The 21,040-nt window shown below is 35.0% G+C and overlaps 1 long non-coding RNA gene across 1 annotated transcript; it reads left to right on the top strand.

Moving 5' to 3' along the window:
• Positions 1-15,922: 15,922 nt before the first annotated feature.
• Positions 15,923-18,281, top strand: LOC115987924. The gene is made up of 4 exons (XR_004091250.1): positions 15,923-16,390; positions 16,540-16,733; positions 17,442-17,545; positions 18,056-18,281. It is a non-coding gene; the product is annotated as an uncharacterized LOC115987924 (long non-coding RNA).
• Positions 18,282-21,040: the final 2,759 nt, after the last annotated feature.

Below are 21,040 nucleotides of genomic sequence, written 5' to 3'. Positions count from 1 at the left end.
TGGTAAAGAATTCGAGAACTCAAATATGGAGTCCTTTTGCACAAGATCAGGTATATCTCAAGAATTCTCCGCTTCTATTACTCCTTAGCAGAATGGTATAGTAGAAAGGAAGAATATGATTATTTAGGAGATGGCCAAAACCATGTTATACAACAACGATGTGGCTAGAAATTTGTGGGGAGAAGCCGTTAACACTGTCTGTCATACAGTTAATAGGGTGTACTTTGAACCCAGTACCAAGAAGACTCTATATGAGTTATGGAAAGGAAGGAAGCTAAATGTAAAGTACTTCAGACTCTTTGGAAGAACTTGTTTCATCCTCAAGGATAGAGAGAATGTGGGAAAATTTGACTCTCGGAGCAATGAAGGTATATTTTTGGGCTACTCCTCCACAAGCAAGGCTTATCGGGTATACAACAAAAGAACTATGAAGGTAATGGAGACAATGAATGTTGTCATTGATGAGTCTTCAGATTCCAGTTTTAAGAAAGGCATTGAGGAGTTACCCAAAGAAATTCTTTCTCTTGAGCCTAAGGAAGTTCAAGAACTTATTGAACAAGAACCTGCATCTCCAAGTACCTCCAAGTACCCTCGGTACTCCCAGTGTTCTAGAAGATTCTACAAATATACCCACTTCACCAGATTCTAAATCTCATGAAGAGAAAGGACCTTCATCCAGGGTTAAATTAAATCATCCTCCAGAAGTTATTGTGGGAAATATGAATGAACTCACATTAACGAAACAGACTGTTGACAAATGTATTGCTAACTTTGTGTCTTATTCTTGTTATCTGTCACAGATTGAACCCACAAAAGTTGAGGAAGCTCTTTAGGATGAAAGTTGGGTCGAAGCAATGCATGATGAACTCCTTCAGTTTCAGAGCAATGATATCTGGACCTTAGCACCTAGACTGGAGGGCGAGCACATCATCGACACAAATTGGATATTCCGCAATAAGACTGATGAGGAGGGCAATGTGATTTGCAACAAAGCTTGGCTTGTAACTCAAGGATACTCACAAATGGAAGGAGTAGACTATAATGAGACATTTTCCCCAGTTGCTTGTATGGAGTCCATCAAAATTCTCCTTGCTTTGGCTTGCTAATTGAAGTTCAAGCTTTATCAGATGGATGTAAAGATTGCCCTTTTAAATGGGCTGCTCAAAGAAGATGTCTATGTGGCTCAACCAAAGGGACTCATTGATCCACACTTTTCGAATCATGTACTGTACCTCAAAAAGGCACTTTATGGGTTAAAGCAAGCCCTCAGAGCTTGGTGTGATCGGCTTACACAATACTTGGTGTCACATAGGTTCATAAGAGGAAAGGCTAATCAGACTCTCTTCATCAAAAGAGAAGATGGCGAACTGATAGTTGCTCAAATCTATGTTGACGACATCATCTTTGGATCGACTAAGGATGAACTTGCTCATGGTTTCTCAAAATTCATGCAAGCCGAGTTCGAGATGAGCATGATTAGAGAGCTGACTAACTTTCTTAGGTTGCAAATTTGTCAAAAGATTCAGGTATATTCCTATCTCAATCAAATATGCTAAGAATCTTGTGAAAAATTTTGGTTTAGAATCTGCTAGTTCTGTCAGAACCCCTATGAGCCCAAATGCTAAACTCACTGTTGACTTGTTAGGTAAAAGTATTGATCCATCTCTATATAGAAGCATGATAGGGAGTTTTCTTTATCTTACTGCTAGTAGACCTGACATTAGTTACAGTGTTGGAGTGTGTGCTAGATATCAAGCTAATCCCAAAGAGTCTCATATGACTACTTTAAAAAGAATCATAAAGTATGTCAAAACCACTGCTGTGTTTGGTGTGTGGTACAGCAAGGACACAAGTGATGTCTTAGTTGGGTACTCTGACGCTGATTGGGCTGGGAATGCTGATGATAGAAATAGCACTTTAGGGGGTTGTTTCTATGTGGGTAATAATCTTGTCTCTTGGATGAGTAAATAGCAGAACTCCATCTCATTATCCACTGTAGAAGCTAAATACATTGCTGCCGATAGCTATTGCACCCAACTCCTATGGATGCAAAAACTCCTCCATGATTATGGTATTTGTCAAGAGCATCTCACTATCTATTATGACAATACTAGTGCCATTAACATCTCTAAGAATTTGGTTCAATATTCTAGAACCGAACACATAGAGATTCGACACCACTTCATTAGGGAACTTGTCGAAGATGGTACTTTTACTCTTGAGTTTATTCACACCGATGATTAGAAGGCTGACCTGTTTACCAAACCTCTTAACAGTAAACGCTTCTAATTCCTTCGTCAAAGCATTGGTGTTATCTCCATAGGATGATCTTCTTCTCTTTTCTTCCTTCCTCATGCATTGCATCTAGTTTTTATGCTTTGCTTTGTTTAACATGTTTTTGTTTGGTTATTTTTCAATTGTGCTTTGTTTTGTTTTTCATATAAAAAAAATTGAAAAATCAGAAAAATACAAAAATAGTGTGTGTTTTGTGTACATTGGTACATATGTACCATGGATGGCCATTGAAACAAAGTTTTCTAAACTTTGTATCTCTTGTAGTTTAGATGAGCATCTCTATGCATAATTAAGTAAGTGAGCTTCGTGGCTCATGTTTGTGATAAGTAAGATTAAGTTATTTCTTGTACTTAACACTCGTATCACTCTTTTTGACAGGAATGACTAAAAAACCCTAAGAGAAAGGTATAAATAACCATCTCACCACCGTTGCCCGCCAATCATAATATGACACTTGTATGCTTCAGCATAGCAAAAGTGCAGTGTCAATGACATTTATGTGTTTCGGCATAGCAAAATTGGAATATCAAATACTTACCATCATTGGGTATTTCTTTTCTATCTCTAATATGCCCATGCATGATTTGCTTAAAAGAAAAATATGCAAAGAAATTAAAAAGCAAAAGGATCAAAAATGTTTTAAATATGATTGCAAGCATGTATTCTAGGAAATGTGGGAGTTATAGGATGTACCTCGAAAGTGATAGTCCCCATCAAGCAGTTATGATTGTGTGTAAGTTAAAGTGATTTTCTCATATTTCAAATCGTCCTAACATGTATACACTTATGCAATCTTGCGATGTTTTTCACACACAACATGCAATATTCTTTGCTACTCTTGATACATGTGCAGGTACAATGTGATTTGGCCATCACAAGGTTTTACATGTGTTAATGTACGCTTACTAAACTGTCTTGACTTGTTTTTGAAAAATAAAATCGGTTAGACTTGTTTAGTGTGTGTGTGTGTGTGTGTGTTTTTGGGATCCATGTACTTAAAATTGCTGTTGAAAGATGATTTTGAGAGGTTTATATGGTGTTTGGATCATTGGTTAAGTTGCATGTTGGATTGCATTCATGACTGTGTTTTTCACTTCTCGAAAAACTACTTTTAAAAGCTAGCTCGACACCTTCTCGATACCTTGCTATCTGTCGAGCTTCTCTAGCTTTTTCTTATCGCAATCTCGACAGCTTCTCGACACCTGGTGGATCAATCGAGAAAGTTCCTACCTCCTCGATAGCTTCTCAACAACTGGTGGATCAATCAAGCTTTTATTCTTGTATCTGATGGCTTGTTCCTTGACACCTCCTCGATACCTGTATCTATCGAAGACCAATTTCTCGACACCTCATCTGTCGAGATTTACTGAGGGTCTTTTTATACTTCCTCGTGCGATCCGACCCTCATTTCGTTCAATCTCTCTCTCAATAGCTCTCTCTTTTCTCTCCCAAACAATCTCATCTCACTCCAATCTTGATCCTCAAGGTTTCTTCAAGCTTTTTTCAAGATTTTCTTCACTTGGTAAGCTTCTTATCTCTCATTCTTCATGCATTTCATGTTTTGAAACCTAGGTTTTGGTGTTTTTGAAAAATTTTGGGGATTTTCAAAATTGATGAGTTATTGTTGAAATTTTGGGATGGGTTTTCACTTAAATGAGTTTAAAATCTCATGCATTGCATCACATCAGCATTATAATAGTATTGTCATGTATTTAGATGTGTGCAAACTGTTTGTGTGCTGATAAGTTTGGATTAGGTTGAGCCCATGATGCAATTTCTTTTGCATGTCACATATTCATGCATTTCTCATGCATACGTACTCTCTTTTCAATATACTTGTTATATTTGAATTGTTTGGGACTTTTCTGATTATCTTTCTTTCTTCCCCCTCTCTATCTGTTTACGTTAGTCATGTCTATGGCACCTAAGCATAAATCTACTCCAACTCAGAACCCTCTTCGTTCTAGAGCTTCTTCATCTTCTAATTCTGCTCCTCTCTTTCTTTGGTTCCATGATGATGATGCCCACAAGGCATTCTCGGAGAACTTTTCTAGACAAGGTGTTCATTCGGAACGCCAAGTCATTCTGGCAGACTTCACCGACATTGATCTTCCTACTGTCATTCACAGTCAAGAATGGGAGTCATTGTGTGACGTCCCAGTCACTTGTCCTCTCGTACTTATCCAGGAGTTTTGCTCTAACATGCACAGGATTGACCATTTACTACCTCTTTTCTTCACTCGCGTTTGAGGTACGCACATTCTTGTCACATCACAACTTGTTGTGGATGTGCTTCGGGTTCCTAGGATAGAGTTTCCTGACTATCCTAGTTGTGAGCGTCTACAGACTGTGTCCAAGGATGAACTCATGGCTGCTTTCTAAGAGCGTCCTTCTCATTAGGGTGATCATCAGTTTACACCATGTAGGCCTTTTGCTAAAGGTCCTAGATTCATAAATATGGTGATGACTTTTGTATTCCATCCACTCTCTCACTACAACTCCATCACAGAGCCTTGTGCTCGGTTTTTGTTTTCTCTTCTTGAGCATCTTACTATAGACTTCCCTTCTCACTTCATTCTTTCTATTATAGATGTTCTTCTAGATTCGGCATCCTATGATAAGCCCATCTTTCCTTCCGCTATCACGAGGATCTTACGCCACTTTTCTGTTCCATTTCCCTATTTCGACCATTTTTCTATCATGTGTGCCATAGATTACGCTACCGTTAAACGTAGCAAGGCGCAGTTTAGGTCGCAACAGTCGGATTCAGTAGCTCCTTCCTCCCGTTCAGCTCCATCCCATTCTGCTCCATCCACATCCGCTCCCTCCTCTTCTTCGGGCAATGTGACTTTAAGAGACATCATGGCACAACTGTAGCGCATAAATGCTCGCCTAGATACACTCTCTACAGAGTTGTATCAGGTGAACGTTCATGTCGATCGTATTGTACGATGGCAGGCGATCATAGGCGGATTTGCTCCCGAGGGTACTCCTTCAGCACCTTCTGTTGATTCTGATTCTGATGATGATGACGATAATGCTTCTGAGGATGATGATGATAGAAATGCTAGCTCCACCAATGAGATGTCTATTCGACACTCTTACCCTTTGTCACTCATGACAAAAAGAGAGAGTAGTTTTGTTATGAGAGTAGTCATTCTTAGAGGGAAAGTTAGTATAGGACCATTTTGTTAGAGGAAGTGTTGATATGTTTTGAGGGATGTAGTGAGGATATTATGTACCTTTTCTTCTCTTTCTTTTATAGATACATTGTTCTTGTACATTAGGTCTTGTGACCATTTATACACATACATTGTACTTATTCTCTTTATATGTAGATGTATGTTTCTTTCACCCTTACATGTGTTGTTTCTTTTCTATCTTTATGCACTTGCTTCTTATCACTTGTATGCAATCTATTATTTCTGTTTCACACAAAGATGCCTTGATGAGTTTTGTTTAAAGTGTTTCAGAAATACAGGTTGTCAAATTCTACTTGCCATAAGCTCTCTTCTTGCAAAGTTTTTCAAGAGTTTGTGTTAGGATAGATTTTATTGTTTTCAACAAGTGAATATGAGTTGACTGATTTACGATTTCTCTCATATGTTCATTTGTTTGTTGCGGTTTTGTCACGGATTGCTAAAAGGGCAGATTGTTAGGACATATGCATTTCACATGTTAAGAACATATATCATGATTTTATGTAATTGGCTAATCCTTTGACAAAACGCACTTTACTAGTATTTGGGTAGATTTAGTATGTGTTTAAATACTTCAAGAAACCATGTTTCAAGATCAAGTATTGAAGCCTTCAAGTCTGTCCAAGAAAACAAGCTGAAAGTGCAGAGTTACTAAAGCTCGACAGCTAACTCGATAGCTAGCATGTGTCGAGGTTTAAGGACGCTATTCAGCCCGTGTGCTCGACACCTACTCGACACCTCCTATCTATCAAGGTTTAAGAATTTATATGATTTTCTTGGAATCCATGAATGTGTTTTTGGGCCTTCTTTTCTCCTAACCCTAGACATATAAAAGGATTGTTTTAAGGGCTGTCAAACAGTTCACAAGTTACACAAGCATTGAGCAAACTCTGTTCAAGCAAATTGTGACCGGAGACGAAGTTATTGCCTTAGTTCATCTCTTTCTGTTGAAAAAGTTGTTGTGTATGTGCACCGTAGGGTTTTGTGACCAAGCATCTTCTTGATCTTCATTGTGTGGATGAACTGAAGAATTTTGCAGCCAACAACCATCTTAGTGGGTGATTGAAGTCTCGTACTGGGATCCACGCAATTGGTTAGTGACGTACTTGGGAGCCGTGCATCAAAAAGGGAAACTGTCACTACAAAATAAGTCCAATTGGGTATTGGGGTAAGGGTTTAACTGTAGGTTGGTGTTGTGAAATTTTAAAATACTCGCAAGTGTACAAACCGTACTGAAGTATTGTTGGACAAGAACGAGGTCGAACCCACAAGGACTTGTATGAACGGAGGAAAATTAATTAAACCTTAACCAAATTAATCCTAATCTAGTTTAATAAAAATTGGTTTTTTTGCAATTAAATATACTAAACAAATAATAAAATTAAGCAAATAGTTAAACTAAGCAAAAGATATAAAGCAATAAAAAGATGTAAACAATCAAGAGAAAGGAATTAAGGTTTTGGAATCCGCCTTGTAAGTCATATTAGCATATATTTATGATCATTAATTTTTCCCAACTACTACATGATAATCTAGAAATCAATCTTGCTATCATGAAAATATCATCATTAAAATCCTTATTTTAAAAATTAAAAGCATGTTCTTCTTCGCTTCTTAAGTATAAAATCAAATCATCAATTGTATCTGTAGCCAAACAAATCACAAGATATATCCAATTCTAAAAATCAAATCATAAATTGTATTCATTGACAAACAAATCACAAGCGATATCCGATTTTATAATCAAGAATTAATAAACCAAGCATTCAATTAATTAACAAAAATCCTAAATCATGAGAAAAACATGATTAAACTCATATCTAGAATCCCATCTTTGTCAATTGATATGAAGCAAGAACAATTTAAATCATTAAAGAACAATTATTGTGGGAAAAATCAAATCACATAAATATTACTAATAATCCTTAACAAGGTTTCATCCTCAACCCTAATTATAAATTTAGCTACTCATAGTAATTGAACTAAGACACAAAAATAAAATACTAAACATTAAACTAGACAAATAAAATAAAACTAACTGTCATGGAAGAAAACCAAAGAAGTAGCCGCACTCTCTATGTACAGCCCCCAGCCCTAGCACTAGCCTCAACCCCCTTGAATTTTGCCCTAAAGAGCCTTTAAATAGGTCAAGGAATCCTATTACAAGTTGAATTCCCTTTTGGAGAAAATCCTAGATTTTTAGGCTTCACCTAACTGACTATTTTGGCCCACTTAACTTCAGAATTATGACTTTTGCTAAACCACAAAGTTGTAGCCCTTTAAGTTAACTTTTCAGCCCAACTTGAATCATCTCGATTGGACAGCTGAGCCAAAAGTTATGTCAAAAATACTAACTGATGTGCAGTCTGGAATCCTAATCCGAATTGGACTTGGATTTGGTGCAAATTTCCTTTGATTCCTTGCTCCAATTGGACTTAAATTTAATTGGGTTGGTCTTTTCTTGAATTCATTCCTGGCTGGATATAAGTTGGCTTAATTCAATTGGCCTAGCCCTACTTTGCATGTAAAGCCCTTGTTACCTACAACACAAAGATATTATATAATCAGTCAAAAAATAATATAAAAGTAAGGCTAAAAATGTAGATATATGAGTACTTTATTGTGTATATTTCATGCACATCAGTTGGTAAGGTACTTGGGATTCCTTTACTTGTAACCGCTTGTTATGATAATAGTGGAGTTTTGAGAGTGATGACCTGAAAATCACCCGGTGAGGTTTTTGCCGTTAGGTTTTCCCCTTTCGTAAATAAATCACCGTGTCATTTATTTTCCGCTGCATAATTAGTTTATTGGTGATTTGTTTGTGCTACCACGTATTTGCATGTTAATTAACTTAATTAATTCACTTTGTTAAATTAAATAGTTAATTTATCACAAGGGGTCAATACGTTTTTGGCCTATCAGCGAAATAACTATCAGGCCAAACTATTCTTTTTGTCATATAGTGCTCCAGCTGTCATGGCCCTTCAGCTTCCTGTATGCTTCACTTGTGTGGCATTTTGGCGAGTCACCAATCGCGAGTCACTCACGAGATCCAATCGCAAGAACCTCTCTAAATGCTCACACATTTGAATTCTTCACACTCTCTCACACACAACTTTTACATGATTCACACCTAAATACAGGGTATCTAATTGCTGAAATACAAGCAAATTTGGTACGGAATAAAGCCTACACATGGTTGAATAAATTCAACCTTACAATGTATAAACACGTTCCTCTTCTGAACCAATGGATCAAATAACAAGTGTGGAATCCTTGCAACTTGATTTCGGCACTATCAGAGCAGTATCAGATAACTTTTCAGATGCAAATAAACTTGGGAAAGGTAGATTTGGGGAAGTTCATAAGGTAGGAAAACATTATGATATGAGATGAATTATTTAATTCCTTGGAGTTTAGTTAAATTATTTTATTTCTACATTATTCTCAACTTCTTGTACATACGTGTATATATGGACATGCATGCATGGTAGGCTATTTAATGGACAAGAAATAGCCGTGAAAAGACTTTCAAAGAATTCTGGACAAGGCAATCTAGAATTTAAGAATGAAGTCCTATTAATCTAGGGGCGGAGCTAGGAATTTATGTTTGGAGGGGGAGGTAAAACTATCATATTAATTTGTAATACAAGAAAAATTCAAACTACAATATACATAAGCATCTTTATGCTTTTTTTTTTTTTTTGTTAGTGTAATTCTTATTAGTAGTTAAAATTTCAAGCTAAACGATAAAGTGGAAGGGTATATGTGGGTTCCAATTATTTCAATTGACAAAGTTTTTTGACGTTAAATAAGAAATCTGGAGTTTGATCGCCTACACCCAAAAAAAAAAAAAAAATCCAATTGGTATTTTGATCTGATAATAAAGAGTTATGATCAGGAGTTGACGCTGTAGATTGAAACTATTTCTCAAAATTGGAAGGTCATGTTGTAGAGCTTTAGGAAAGAGAAAAACTTAAGTATGGTACATTTTTAAGTGTAGTATATTATATTTCCTAATGAAATTCAACCACCTATTTAGCATGACCAATAAAACACAAACATTATTTTCATTTTCAAGAACAATTGTGTTTAATATAGTTGAGTTTAATTGGGGAATTCAATATACTATATGCAAGTTTTATCTTTTTAGAAAAAAAGAATGAAACCTTTTTTTTTTTTTAGAAAAAAATGATTGAATCTTCTAAATGAAACTAAAACTAAAAGTTAGAAGAAGTTAACAAACATATATAAGATATGGCTAAAGTGTTAAGAGAAGGAATGGAAAAGGAAAAATGGTGAAAAATTAGGATTTTGGGGATCCAAATTTGGTTGATGTGTTGGAGAGGGGGGGGGGGGGGGGTGAGGTTTATTACTGTGGGGGGTAGCAATTAAAAAAATGGGGTGAAATATAAATTTACCAGCTATTAGAAGGCTTCTAAAAAAATTTGGGGGGGCCAACCCATAATGTACCTCCACCCCTATATTAGTCGCCAAGCTCTAACACCAAAATTTAGATAGGCTCCTTGGATTTTGCTTAGAAGGAAGTGAAAGACTTCTTATCGATGAGTTTGTACCTAATATTGATGTAGGACATGGTTTCTCTAATTTTTGTAAATATTTAATTTTAGTTTTTTTATATAATTTTTGTTATTTTAGGTTTAGGTTATTTATTTCCTTCTTTTTAGGTGCTTTTAATGTTGTTTAGTCAAATTTGGGTTTAATATGCTTTTGTAGCCACCTTAGGGTTTCTAGTTGCCCTAGGTTTTGTTTTTACTATTTAAACGCATTGTAACCTCTAAAGGCAATTCAATTTTCCGAATAATTAAAATTCAGACTTTGTCTATTGTTTTTCTCTGGTGGATTCCAATTTTTCTCCTTGTGGATTCAAGGAATCCCTCATGGATTCGAGGTTTAATACCTAGAAACTAATAGTTTATTTTCTGTCTATCAAAAAGAGTATCATGTGTGCTTTCTTTAGTCTTCCACGACATCAGTTGATATCAAAGTCTTGACATACCCTAGTTCAGCACAACAACGATCCCTTGTTCACAAGCAATTAAAGCTCTTCAGCACTTGGGGCAAGATGCGAATACATATATTGACCCATGTTATAGTTTGAACAACGCCATTCACACCTACTCACATGCATTTGTGGTGCCAAAGTCCTTACTTTTGTGATAGACGACCAGCAGAGCCAACCCAGAAAGTTGTTAATCCAACTCAGACAAGAGATTGAAATTAATTTCTATATGAAAGCAAAAAAAAATATTCATATACCACCTATATTAAAAATTACATAACAAAACCCAGAAACTCTACTCAATACCACCATCAACAAGTACCAAAATAATTCAGACAATCAATTGAAACTGAGAATTTTGCTCATACCAATTTCTTTCTTCTTAAAAAAGCATACCATTCCAAATTTTCTTCCTATAAAGAAAATGGATATAACAGTATCAATGCTAGTACCTATTTACTGGTAAGCATAACTTGTGCATAGTCATACTCAATTCAAATCACAAAAGTATATAATAATAATATTAATAATAATAAACATTTTATAAAAATAAAAATCCAAAAACCCATTACTCTCAACTCAATTCACATTACACCCAAAAAAAAAAAAAAAACATAAGAAACAGAAAATAAGCAAAACCAACAACAACCCATTTCTCTAGAACACAAAGACAATCCAAACAATCAATCATACAATGATATAAAACCCAAAAACCACATAGAAGAGATCAAATGAGAATGATACCCTACGGTTGTTGGGACGGCGACGGCGACGGAGCAGAGGGGCGATGGCATTGGAGTGGAGGGGCGATGGCGACGGAGCAGAGGGGCATCGGCGACGGAGCTGCAGGAGAGGGAATGAGAGTGAGAGACACGGATGACGACGAAGCGGGAATGAGAGTGAGATACCGGAGTTGAGACTGAGACGGAGCAAGATGGAATGGAGTGAGAGTGAGAGAGAGACTGAGAGTGGGAGGGAATGAGAGAGACTGAGGTTTTTGAGTTCTGACTGTGAGTTTTTTGAGAGACACATTTTGAAAGTTTGTGATTTGCAGGACACGTGGCCAAAAAGAAATCGAGTCCAATGGACTCAATTTCAATCTATAAAAACCGAGTCCATAGGACTCGATTTATATGTAAAAAACCAAGTCCAATAGACTCGGTTTTTGTAAATAGAAACCGAGTTCAATGAACTCGATTTCTGTGCATACGTGGACACTTTGTCCACCTCAGCTACTGGCCAAAAAGAAACTCAAGTACAATATACTCGATTTTATAACCCAAAAATCGAATCCTCTGAACTCGAATGGTTAGAAACCAAATTAGTTTGAAACGTTTCCTAACTAATGATATTGTTTGGATTTTATAGTTATTTTCTAAAAAAAAAAACCAGTTTGAGTTGTCTAACAACGGAAGACTCTGTCTCTCTGCAGCGCATTTCTTTTGAACCAACAATTACATGATAGGAGCTTCACGGACACCACTACATTTCTCCATAATCTGTAAGTTTTCACTTGTCACTTCTCAATCCTTCAAATCTAATTGAATGAAATTTTTGAACAATATCATTAATTTTGTATTGTGTGATTCAACTTTCAAGGTTTACTTGTAAGCTTAGATTGATTGGCATTCATGGATACAAGAAATTAGTGAAAATATCATGTCTTTCTAAGTTTTAGAGGTGAGGATACTCACAAGAGTTTTATAGACCATTTATTCGCTACTTTGAAGCAGAAGGGTGTCTTCACTTTCAGAGATGATAAAAAACTAGAGAAAGGAAAACCTATTTCACCTGAGCTTTCAAAAGCAATACAAGAATCATTGTTTGCTATTCTAAAACTATGCATCCTCGACATGGTGTTTGGATGAACTTGTGAAAATCATGGAATGTAGTAAAAAGATGGGGTTAATAGTTCTACCTATTTTTTACGATGTGGATCCATCTGTGGTACGGAAACAGACTAGAACTTATGCACAAGCATTTGATAAACATGAAATACGTTTTCAAGAAAAATGTAGAGAAAGTTCACACGTGGAGAGTTGCTTTGAAAGACGTTGCCAATCTCTCTGGATGGTCCTTAAAAGATAGGTAATTCCTGTTAACAACATAATTTCGATTGAATATGTTAAATAATCATCTGTATGGACATATATGGGATTTATTTTGTATATAGTAGTTAGGATGTGATGATTCTAATGCATTTAGCATGACAAATGCATCCATTTATGTTTGTGTAGTTGTCCTTTGACAGTGTTATCTCCATAAAACTTAATGGCTGACATGATCATTTTAAAAATTATTCTTTTGTAGAAATTATTGTGTTTACTTACAGGATGAGGATATATTGGATGTTAACACTGCTTAACTGTCTTTCTTATTTGTAGGCCTGACTAAGAATTTATCCAAGATACTGTGAAAATGATATCATATAAATTGAGTTATGCATTTCCAAGAGATACCAAAGGCTTAGTGGGAGTAGATTCTCAAGTGAAGGAATTGATGTTGCTTTTAGCTATAGGATCAAATGATGTTCACATTATTGGGGTTTGGGGGATGGAAGGAATTGGTTAGACAACTCTTGTTAAAGAAGTTTATTGGAAAGTTTTTAGTGAATTTGAAGGTGGTTGTTTTATCACTACTATTAAAGACGTATATGATAAATGTGGTTTACTTCCATTACAACAAAAACTTATTTGTGATATTTTGATGGAGGAAAATGTGAATATAAGAGATGTTGATGATGGAGTTCTTATGATCAAGAATAGTTTATGTCATAAAAGGGTTCTTCTTGTTCTTGATGATGTAAATCAATTCAAACAGTTAGAAAAGTTAGCTGAGGAGCCAAATTGGTTTGGTCGAGGTAGTAGAGTTATCATTACAACAAGAGAGGAGCATTTGTTGATAAGACATAAAGTATATGAAATATGTAAGGCTCGAAAATTGGATGATGATGACGCTCTTCACCTTTTTTGTTTGATGGCTTTTAATAAAGATCATCCTGTCAAAGATTATCTAGAGATGTCCAAGCATTTTGTAAATTATGCTAAAGGTCTTCCTTTAGCTATTGATGTTTTGGGTTCTCTTTTGTACAATAGAAGAAAGGTGGAATGGGAAAGTGTATTAGATAGGCTCAAAACATTTCCTGAAAAAGATATTATGAAAATACTTCAAATAAGTTTTGATGGACTTGGGGAAACTGAGAAAGAAATATTTCTTCATATAGCATGTTTCTTGAATATGAAGGAAAAAGATTATGTAGTAGAAGTACTAGATTGTCTTGGTCTTTGTCCTAAAATTGGATTAAAGGTTCTTATTGAAAAGTCTCTCTTAAAACATTATGAAAACACATTTTGGATGCATGAGTTACTACAAATAATGGGTCAAGACATAGTTCGTCAAGAACCTCAAAAATGGAGAAAATTGTGGCTATATAAAGACATTCACGATATGTTGAAGAAAAATATGGTAAGAGAACATTCAAAGAACTTGAACATATACCTTATCTTGACAAAGTTAATATCTAAACAACTCTAAAAATCATATATATTGTGACTTACTGATTCCTTTTTCTTTATTGTTAGGAATGTGAAGCAATTGAAGGACTTGTCCTTGAATTGGGTAACCAACATATATCCAAAGAGGCACAATGGAATCTTTGAAGCCTTTTCAAGTATGCCCAATCTTAAATTGCTTATAATTCATGATGTTCCCTTTCTGCACGGTCCCAGACACCTTTCTAATGACTTAAGATATCTTGACTGAAGTGAATATCCTTCAAAATCTTTGCCATCAAGTTTCCAACCAGATGAGCTTGTTAAACTTCTTATGTGCAACAGCAAAATTGAATTACTTTGGGAAGCATTAAAGGTAAGACCGTAATATTGTTATTTAAGTACTTCTACACAATTTTTTTTTCTTAAAAAAAATACTAAAAAATTCTTAAAGTTTGTGCATCCTAATCTACTTTCTCTTACTTATTTATTAATTAAATTATTGCATTTTTTTTGGCTTCTACCGGCATTTTGACAACTTGAAGTCCATCAAATTGAACGATTCTATAAATCTCATTGCAACCCCTGATTTTAGTGGAGTCCCAAATCTTGAGAAATTGATGCTTAAAGGTTGTATAAATCTACTTAAGGTTCACCCATCTATTGCAGTTCATAAAAAGCTCACTCTTCTTAATTTAAAAAGTTGCAAAAACCTTAATTGCCTTCCAAGAAAGATTGAAATGGAGTCTCTTGAGATCTTATTCTTTCAGGTTGTTCAAAAATTAAGAGAATTCCAGAATTTATGGGAAATATAGAAAGGTTATAGATTCTTCGCTTAGATGGTACTTCTATTATAGAACTTCCCTCTTCAATTAAACATTTGATAAACTTTTATTCAGTGAATTTAAGTGATTGCAAAAATCTTGTGTATATTCCTGGCAACAATTTTAGCTTCATGTGGCTTGAAGATCTAATGTAGCTAGCAGTTTGAAAATTGACAGACAGTCAAAGAACTTTTTAAGCTTATACCTTTCAAATCCAAATTCAATAGAATCCCTGCTTAGAGATATGCGCTTTTTAAAGATATGGATTCCAACAGGGTATCGGCTTTCCAAAAGCCTAAATTCTATTCTTGTCTGGGCTCCAAATCTAGACCATTTAAAGGTATTGGATCTGAGAGACTGCAATCTTCAATCAATCCCTAGTAGTTTCCGTTGCTTATCCTCTTTATATACTTTAAATCTAAGTGGAAATAAATTTGAGTGCCTTCCTGAGAGCATCATTCAATTATCTAAATTGAAGACTATTGATTTGAACGATTGCATGAGGCTTCGTTCATTGCCACCGCTTCCATCTAGCACTTCGCTTGTTGGTGTAGCAGGTTGTAACTCATTGGAAACATTACCAAATAGATTAATATTAGACAAATTACGCCAGCCACCTCTTTATCTATTCAATTGCTTCAAATTGGCTGGCAATCAAGGCTGGAGTGACATGTTTTTAAGAATGCTATCTGGAGATACTCAGGTCTCTCTCTCTCTCTCTCTCTATACATTTTTATCTTGCTAAACTCTAAACATCATTATTTGTTTATGTGTAGGGAATCTATGAGGAACCCGAAATACATTCTGTGGCGACCCTTAGTATTGTTATTCCTGGAAGTGAAATTCCGAGATGGTTTAAACATCAGAATGTATGGAGGATGGTGATTGCATAGGTTATTCATCCTAAAGAAAATGTGAATATACCAGTGCCTTCTCATATGTGTAACAAGTGGATGGGAATGGCTGTGTGTGCTGTTTTTTCTTGCCACTTTCCTTGTTCAAGAAAAAATTGTTCCATGGAATTATGTTTTCTTCGTTGCCATATTGAAGTCAATAAACATGTAAGTGTACAGAATCGGCAATCTTTAGCTATAAGTTTGCTCGGATTGGATCACATCACCTTTGGCTGCTCTATTTTCACCTTGAATGTTTTGATGAGAATCCTAGAGCAGTATTGAGTCAAATTGAAGAGAATAAGATCATTCAGATGGAAGTTAGATTTGAAGATTGTGACAACCCATGCTTAGAGGTTAAGAAATGTGGATTTCGAATGGTATACGAGCAAGACATTGAAGATATCAGAGAAATGATGGCTCCCCACAGCAAAAGCTGCAGCATCAGTCCTTACGAGGGTTTAGATGCTCAACATGATTTTGACAATTCAATGGTGGTAAAAGAAGGTAGCAAAATTAAGCGAAGCCATGATAACTACAATGGGGCTGGGCCTAGTGGTGAAGGTAGCTCAATGATGTACCACACTCAAAGAGGATTCAAAGATAAAAGGATATTTGGCTCATTGTAGGTCTGGGAGTTTACCAATTATTTTGCTCCAAGGTACATGTAATCATCATCTCTCTTTCTTACAAGTCTTTTGTTTTCAATTTTGCCTTCAAAATTTACTTTAGTGCAGCCCTTTATATATAGGCTGACAGCTTCTACACTCTAAATATATCTTCCTTTTGTTTTCACATATGGGCTTCCAGGATTGGTACAAAGTTGGGAACGAGCTTAGAAATGGTCTCTCACAGTGCTACTAAAAGCTTAGTTGATGGGTGTTAACTTCCTATTGGGCTTGTGGTAACCTTAATTTCTTTGGTCACAGAAAGTAGGCCCTGATGCAAATGAATCTTCCATTCTTCCTTGTCCACAAGATTGATTATAGGACACCAATGATATGGTGAGTTTTTTTGACTCAATACTGCTCTAGTTAAACATATTCTAACAATACAGGATTGGAATTGATAGGCTTAAATCACGCAATTTTGTTTTTGACAGATTGCCTACAACGTGCTTATGAAGATGTTTCAGTATAAATTGTTTTAATGAAGTTTGGCTTTTTACTTGAGCTTTCTCTGTTCAGTCTACTTTCTACTTTTTTTGAAATGGTATGTTCTTTTTTGATTTTTTTTTTTTTTTTTTTGCTTTACTTGGGAGTGAGTCAATTTGGAAAGAGACCCATTTTCTTCAGCTTTTGTTTTTGCTATGAATATTTATTGTGTTTCTTCAGCTTTTATGTTTATTTTTGGATTTTTATCCATGATATATCATCTTTGGTTTTGTTGGATTTCAATTTTTTTTTTTACTTTTTTAATTGTTGAAGTACTTTGCTTAGTTTGGGTTAGTTTGAAAACTTGGCTTTCAAAAACAAAGGTCCTGCTGCAATTTGAATCCTAAAGTGTAATTGCCCTGCTAAATTTTATGTCTATTTATCATAACAATCATTAAACAGATAAATAAATTAGAAACTCAGACTCCTATTCAGATTATGGCCGGTTCATGCATGTTGAAGGCATGCTAGAGGCTTTCACATTATTTGTTTTTTTTATGTTATAGTAGTTTCTAAGTTCTAAATGTCAAAAAATATGATGCAATTTGATACTTGCAGCTTTTGTTGGACAGCTTTCGAGGATTGAAAGATAGAGAATGTATAGCTCATGGTAAGTTGGTAACTCTTATTGCAAGGATTCTAATGATGGTGGCCTGGGATTGGTAAGTCATCGTCATTCTTTCTATTACAGGTCATGTTTGTTGTTATATATATATTCATTACTTTGGCATACGTATACTTCTTTTTTTCAATTTAAACTTTATAGTTTACATTAAGTGCAACCCATAATACATAGACTCTGTAGTTTCCTATTAGGCCTGTGGTAACCTTGATTTATTTATTTTTGGTCTGAGAAGTTAGCCCATAATACAAATGAATCTTCCCTGTCCACAAGATTGTTTACAGGACAGCCACAGTTTTTTTTTTTTTGGTCAAAATGTCATTGTTGTTACTAGATTCTTAAACGTGCAAGTGTGGAAGCTTACTATGCCATTTTCATTTTGCCACCTTGTACAAATTTTAGTTAAGCACTTTTGATAAACTTATATTGGGAACAAGGTCAAAGGAAATTTAATGCAAATCAACCATATATACATCATTTGCTTGTTTGATTGTAATTTTTTTTTGTTATTTGTGCCAAATTCTTGTTAACTTTCTATTTGTTTTGGCAGAAAGTTAATGCAAATCAACCATTGTATTTTTTTTGTTGAGTATATCGGCCTCATTCCCTTCATACATGCACTCACCAGTCGCCAACGGTTTCTCACTCTTCAATCTCTCATTCATGGTCAGTGGCTCCTCACATGGTCGCTAGCAGTGTTGTCTCTACCTAAATCAAAACATAAGAGCAGTGGCAGAACCACTGTCCTTTAAAGGTGTTTTTTTTTTTTTTTTTTTTGGTCTCATAGCCCAATGCATCATCGTTATCCCTTTTGTTTTTCTTGGGATTTCTTTTCATTGAATGATATTTCTGTGTTTGATGTAATGAGGTGAAGACATATATGTTAGAATACAATTTGGCAATATCATAAATAGAGTAGATCATAATTCTGTAGATTACTGTAATTTTGCAATACCACTAGCTACCATGATTTTAAGGTGTTCAAAATGGACGTAATGTATTCCTATTTATACCGTTTGTTGGATTCTTTGTAAACTACAAGTTAACACAATAAAGATGTAGGTAGTGAAAGGTTTTCCATTATAGGTGTAGCTGTCCTGAACCATGAAAATATTTGCTTATGCTCTCTCTTTCTGTGTCTCAATTCTGAAAAACCTCTATTCTAACATACTCTAACAATATATGTAAATGGGAGTTGAAATTGATAGGCTTAACTCATGCAATTAAGTTCTTAATTTTTCCCCCTTTTTTAAAATGCTGAGCTTGGGTGTGAATCAACTTGGAAAAAGACCCATTTTCTCCAGCTTTTGTTTTTGGTATGAATACTTGTTGGGTTTCTTCGGCATTTATTTTATTTGGACTTTTCTCCATGGTTTTCATCTTCTAATCCCTTCTGGTTTTATTGGATTTCAATTCTTATTATTTGTTCCTAATTTCTTAAGTACTTGCTTAGTTTGGGTTAGTTTGGAATTTTGGACTAATGGGGTAGATAATTGCAAAGACAATGGTTGTATTGCCTAAAAGGAAAAAAAGGTCTTGCTGCAATTTAAATCAGAACAACTTCCCTGCCGCATTTTATGTCTACTTACTATAAGAAATTATTAAACAGATAAATACATAAATAAATTAATTAGAAGCTCTAATTCAAATTATGGCAGTTTCATGCATTTCAAAAGTATGCTAGAGGCTTTCACATTATTTTCTTTGGATGTTATAGTAGCTTCTAATTGCCACAAAATTTGATGCAATGAGATGGTATTTGCAGCTTTTATTGGACAAATTTCGTATTGCTGGAAGAACTTTCCTAGTTATATGTCCCAGGATTGCTTGTTTAACATCCGGATTAAGCTTATTTTGGTTGAGGTTGGAATTGAAGATAGGCTAATTGGATTACTGAGAAAACATCGACGTATTCTTGTGCAGGTGCATGAAACTGTATAAGGAAGAAATGCCCCAAGGTTAAATGGTGAAGATCATCATCTGACAGGAAAAATATTGTCAAAGAAACATATCCCGCCTGTTGTACCACCCTGCAACCCAATGAGCTTATATAGCCAAGAAGATACCACTGGAATTGGGTTTAAAATGTGTCTGTGCTTAAGTTTATTTGTTTTAGGTTTTTATGTGAGTGGGCTTATTTGATGTATTTTCGGATTGAGCCTAGTGTGATGTGGGTTTATTTTGCATGAGTCTAAATGAACACTTGGGTTTGAGATTTAAATGGGCTAAATGGGGCTGGTGCATTGGTGGGTTAGTGTGTGTGTGTGTGGTGTTTTGGGCCTAAGTGCATGGGTTAATGGGTTATTTATGTGGGCTTAAGAGAGTTGGGTTTGAATGTCTTAATTGGAGGGGGTCTAATGATTGGTGGGCCTAACACTAATATGGGCTTGGGGGCTTAGAAGAGAAGGGGCGCTTGACTAATCAAGCTAAAAAGTAAAATAAATTAACTTTTTCTCAAATCCCAAACACAACGTTAGTGGGTTTGTAAAATCTTTATCATTGCTCAGTTGCATGACTCATTTGTGTTTTGCTCAATTGGCACGCCACAAGTCTTTGGTCCCAATGTGTGAGAAATAGATTCTATGAATTTGAAAATGGACTCATTTTAAACTATCCATTGACTAGTCGTCTAATGAGTAATGATAAATTGATAGAACATGTGCAATGCATAGAAACTTTTTTACTTTTGAAACTTGCAAATTCTTAACAGGAAAGAGAGATACCAGAACAGTTCAAACTCTAAAAAATAAAAATGAAAACAGCATAAAGAGCAAAGAAAAACCACACATGCATGCATTTATGCTAATAATAAATAGTAAGTTAGAGATAGTATGAAAGGTTAGTAAGGGAGTAATCAAGGACTTGATCAAGTGTTACAGCCTAATATGTTTGCCTAAGATGGAGAATTAAGGTTGCAATAATATGTGTAGGTGAGTTTTGCCTTCTGCTCATTTCCTTCTCTACGGATCTTTTACTTCCTCCTCTACAGATCTTTTGCATTGGTTAAAGGAATCTTCACAAACAAAAAATATGCTTCCGTTAATAAGTAACGCTATAATCATAAATTATTTTACAACATATTTATCAATAACCACTCATCAATATGTAAAAAATTTTGCAAAAAAGTTTGTATCTCTAATATTTGCCTTCTATAAATAGGGTTTTCTATTGCCCTTTTGCCTAGAATGGTGGACTTTTATAAGTTTTTGGGCTAGTTGAAGTTACACGTCCATTGGAGTGTGGTTAGTTCAGGTTTTGTTTTCTTTAGTTTAAATATTAGTTTATTTCTACTAAGTACTAACTATATAAAAACAGTAAATAGCTCTATCTACATTACACATTTCGTTTGGTCAATTTGGTGAGGCAAAACTCACCAATTTTGCTTGAGCTAGCCTCTTTTTAAAAATATATTTCTATGCGCTAAGACTATGTTATACTTAGTTACTTACATTATAAATTGTCCTGATATTTTCACAATTATTAAGATGTCACTTCTTTATAGTTCAAAATAAAATTTTAAAAAATAAAAAAAAAG

Source organism: Quercus lobata, chromosome 4, assembly GCF_001633185.2.
Source record: "Quercus lobata isolate SW786 chromosome 4, ValleyOak3.0 Primary Assembly, whole genome shotgun sequence".
Classification (NCBI taxonomy): Eukaryota; Viridiplantae; Streptophyta; class Magnoliopsida; order Fagales; family Fagaceae; genus Quercus; species Quercus lobata.
The sequence above is the reverse complement of the archived record's forward strand: the minus strand, read 5'-3'. Positions and strand labels throughout refer to the sequence as shown.